Genomic DNA, 5,270 nt, shown 5'->3' with positions numbered 1-5,270 from the left:
ATTTACAAGCATGAGAGTGAGGGAGTACTCTCTTATTTTTGATGCAAAGAACCCTACCCAAACGAATTAAGCAAAGACAAGGTTCTTTACTTATTCTCTTATGAAATTGCTATGGGGAAGGATATCATTTTTGTTGATAGGTATGGGCGAGAATACAAGCGTATTCTCCCAGAGGAGGTAGAAAAGGCAACAGTTCCAGAGACATCAACATATGCCCCCAAAGAAGTGCCAAGGGTCACCTACACCCCTAGCAAGTCGACAAATCCATTTTCAGAAGAGTATGACGCGACCTCACATTCTAACCGACAACAGACGTTCAACTACCAGAACCAACCAGCAACCCAACCATCATTGCAGGCATGGCTTCGACAAAGTGCAACATTAGAAGAAGACCGAAACCGAGATGGTTATCCAGCCGCACGAGGGCTAAGGGATTTACAAGAACCACCACTCTATTCACGGTATCAAGGCGAGAGTAAGCCAAAAACTCAAGGGTCAACAGAGCCTGGAAGACAACCCATAGAGCGAGTTCGAAGAGATGAACCATCTCTTGCAAAAACCGTCAGCAATTATGGCTTAGGAGCACCATTGGGAGAGGAACCTGCTCACTACCGAAGGCCAGAGGAGGTATATCGATTGGGAAGCGGAGAACCAATGATGAGATTTGTAGACCATCGTAGAATTAAACCTTCTCAGGTGCAAAAATGGGTAAACAAGAAATACACGGGAAACAGAGATCCTAGGGATCATGTAGCAGCTTTTGTGCGTGTAATTAGAGCTGAAGAGGTGTTAGACTTCCCTACCCAATTTGCAGGGTTTGGACTGACCCTAGAGGAGGATGCTGCTACTTGGTTTGACTCTGTGGAGCGTAGAGACTTTGAGTCTATGGAGGAGGTGTTTGACGAGTTTATTGAGGAATTCTCACAAAGGGGGGTAGCTCATAATACAGTCTCACAAATCCATAAATTCAAACAGAAAGAAGGGGAGTCTGTGCGAAAGGTAGCCCTACGACTAAAAAGATATGTTAAGTTCTGCCCTGTGGAAGAACTGCCAACTCAATCCAGACTTATGCTTATATTTATTCAAAGACTAAGGAATGCAGATCTCCAGAAGGACTTACATATGAAGAGGAGCACGACATTAAATGAGTTAACTAAGGAGGCTCTTTACCTTGTAGACAATTGTGCGGTCTACAAGAAGGGTGAATTCAAGGATCTTGACGACGATTCATCCTCACAACAAAGTGGAAGCAAGTCCGCTAAGACAGCACCGAAAGGAGAAGTAGCTGTAAGCCACGAGCAGCTTGTAGAGGAAGTGCTAAAAAAGATTAACCTGTATGCCAACCTCAGGCTAAACAGCCAAAGTGGTGTGCTATTGAACAAAAATGGGCAAACCATGTGACGGAGGAATGTTATTATAACAAGGGATATGTGAGAGAACGACCTTATGCTCCCCAGGCTCAGGTAGCATCTCCTCAACTTCCACCGATGCCTAGGTATCAAGCAGGCAACCTACTAGGACCTGTAGGTGTAGAAAGACCACAACCAGTGTTGGGGCAGCAACCACCCCTACCAGGATTACGACCAGTCGGCATAAGATACACACCAACAGTAAATGAACCAGAAGAGAAGGCTTTGGTGCCTATGCATGCATATTATTAAGATTCCAATGGATATGCTGCAAATCCTGTCTATTATCCACCGGAAGAACCCCCAACGCCAGAACCTTGGAGCATGATGGGAAGTGCATGACCACCAACAGCTGCACAGGCAGCATGAGAAGGAAGATATAGCTTGGATGAACGAACATTGTTGTTCATAGCCAACGGAGGCATGGGCGGGCAGAGACATGCATACCAACAAAGAGGAGCTCAAGGAGCACCTCAATAGCCTAAGGGACCCTGCTACAAGTGTGGTGGAGATCATTGGCTAAGAGATTGTCCTCATGATGAAATCATTAGAGTCAACGCATATTGCACCGAGTGTGGAATTACTCATTTGATTCATGATTGCCCTAAGAACCCGAGCAAAGGAGCAAAAACTACCTTGAACATGCTGGAAGCAGTGCCTTCCAGTGGAGGGTCAGAAAACGAGATAGTAATACCTATTCAGGCAGTGACACGAGCCCAAGCTCAAAGAATGACCAATGAACCCATAATTGAAGAGCCAAAAACCGATGCCCCAAGTTTAGAAATGAAATATCAGAGAAGCACTTGGAAAGCTAGAAAGGCGCGTATGAAAGCCAAAAGAGAACAAGAGCAAACGGCTCTATCCGAGGAGTTAAAACACACAAAGGATAGATTAGAGCGGTCAGAGGATCTAACTAGTCTAAGCTCACACACTGCGGCAACCAGAGCACCCAAGGAAATAGCAGAACCCAAAAGTGCAGGATCAAGAGGATCAATGTTGGCAGAAAAGGTAAATGAGCAGTTAGACGCACTTTTAAAAGCATACAAAGCCAGACTAAAAAACAACCAAACCCAAGAGCAAAGATGGATGACTTATCCATATGCAAAAATAGAAAAATAGAGGTTGGAAATGTGTCGAAAGATGATTGAAACAGCCCAATCCTTGATAAAAAAACCCGCTTGGTAAACCTGCAAGTTGGCACGAGGTACCAGCTCCAACCCCTATCAAACCAACTTTAGAGAAACAAGTAGACATGAAATAGAGACTCACGACTGTCTCTGAGTCTAAGAGAGAACCTATTATAGTGCCAAATACAACAGATGAGACAATTGATGGTTTTCAGCCTAAAACATTGGTAGAAATGGGTAAGGATTGTAACGGTCTAGATGACCTGTGGAAGCAAATCCGTGATGCCAACAAAGCTAACAGGGTGAGTTACCAAATGAATAGCACAACAAAAGAGAAAAATGAGATCTTACCTCCCATTGAAGAATTTGAGGCAAGATCACAATTGAACTTTGATATGCATTCACAAGGGGGAGACCAGGGACCAATTAGTTCGGGGCACAGCCAACTAGACTCGCTGAAAACTCTACCCTCTTACCTAGAGGAGTATGAAGCCAAGTCTGAGGTGAGAGAAATCCCATCTCAAAGACTTTATTCTAACAGAGTGATGGATTCACAAGGGTTGATTGAGTTATTGTCCACCCTTGTGGCATGCACAATCATATTAGCCGAACTCTTGAGGTTACGGCCAAACATGTGGACCACTGTAGGCAAATGTTTAAAAAAATTTGGAGTAAAAGACCCCACCTCGAAGCTTCAAGAAGGGATCAGAGAATTGGACAAGCCTCAACTAAACACTAGGCCAGTACCTTTAAACAAGGTTGGAGAATATTGCGAGGGAGAAGATGGAAATACCACACTACCAGTAGAATTCCAAGGAGTAGTTTCCAAAGCTATTCTTGACAGTGGAGCAGGAGTCGCTATCGCCACCAAGGAAATCTGGAAAAAATGGGGAAAATCGGGCTTTGAGAGCTACGAGAATGAAATTGCAACTGGCAGATGGGTTCATGGAAAAACCTCTAGGACTTTTAGAAAAAGTAATTGTCACCTCGTGCGGAATCGAGTATGAGCATACATTTGCAATAGTCGATTTCGACAAAAAGAACAATTACGAGATCATCTTGGGAAGACCATTCATGAGACAATTAAAGATGGTCCAGGATTGGGGTTACGACCACATATACCTCAGACATGGCGAGATTACAACCAAAATACACCTAAAAGACCATAGTTACAAAGATGTGAACCAAACACTAGTGGAAGAGTTTGATTCAGCTACATTGGCAGGGTCCAAACTCCCAGCATGGTTAGGGCAAAAAAAGAGCTATAGATGTGCGGAGCTTCACATTGTGGGAGCTTAAAAAGAGAGGAATGCGTCTTAGAAAGGGCTATTGAGGACAAGGATTATATTCCGAAACCTTTTCCTGAAGATGCCTTAGAACCTGTGGAATGGGAGCACATACTAGCAACATTGGATGTCTGTACCATTACAGATAGCCCAACGACAAAATTTTGTGATAAGGACGGCTATGATGTGCTACCCTATTACATGGTAAGCCTTATACCAGCAGGAGATGATATTGTAGAACCACCAGAACAAAAAGAGTTTTATAACTCCTCTGAGCATCTGGAGGTAAATAACGATGCAGATAACGAGTGTTCAGACAGCTCAAGCGAGCATGGGAAGAAAACAGAGAATATCAAGTTTTATGATTTTGCCAATCAGCACCCTAGACGCCAGGAATGATATAGAAAAAAGCGAGCAGAAAACAAAATGAGAGAGAACCTGATGCCCAGGATAAAAGATAAAACTCACTATCTAATGCTTGTCAAAGCAGAGGATTGTGTGAAAGACCAAATATCAGAGAGATTCTCAAAAGTTTGAAGGGAAGGAACGCAAGAGGAAATAAAACAAGTACGGAAGGCTAAAACATAAACAAAATAAAAAAAATCTTCACAATCAAAACAAGGAAAAACAAAAGACCCAGAGTGGACCAAAATGGAGCGTAAAAAGAATTACCAAGAACTAAAACGGTCATTACGAGAGGTATGGACTACTGAGGGAGAAAGTGATGGTAAGGAGGAGTCAGAAAAAGGAAACATGAATGTACCATCCCACTATCAAAAATTCACCATCCACGACAGAAAAATCATAATGACACCCCCAGTTAGGGAAAGAATGAACTAGGAATCTTACGATGGGCCTGAAAATGCAAAACGGATAGACCTCACTGCACCAGGTGAAAAACCTCAGCTGGTTTATATCGCAACTGATTTAGAGCCTGAAGAAGAAGAACTGCTTACTCAACTTCTCAAGAAGTATAAAGATGTGTTTCCATGGTCCTACAAAGACCTCAAGAGGAGTTGATCCATCGATATGCCAACACACAATTCCATTGAAATCAGATGCCAAACCTAGCAAAGAGCGTCCTTACACATATAATGACACATTTGCTAAACGAATCAAAGAGGAGATTGATAAGCTGATGGATGTTGAATTCATCTATGAAATCGAACATACAGATTGGGTGTCACCCATTGTGGTTGTCCCCAAAAAGAATGGAAAGCTGCGAGTGTGTGTGAACCTCAAAAAAGTAAATGCAGCCACCATAAGGGATAATTATCCCTTGCCGATCACAAAACATGTACTTGAGAGGGTGGCTGGGAAACGGGCTTATTCCTTTCTAGATGGGTTTCCAGGGTATAACCAATTGTCAATTGCAGTAGAGGATCAACACAAAACAACGTTTGCCACAGAATGGGAAATATATGCGTATAGAGTTATGCCTTTTGGCT

Source organism: Adiantum capillus-veneris, chromosome 10 (assembly GCF_014529385.1).
Source record: "Adiantum capillus-veneris isolate H3 chromosome 10, ASM1452938v2, whole genome shotgun sequence".
Taxonomy (NCBI): Eukaryota; Viridiplantae; Streptophyta; class Polypodiopsida; order Polypodiales; family Pteridaceae; genus Adiantum; species Adiantum capillus-veneris.
Note: the sequence above shows the minus strand (reverse complement) of the source record.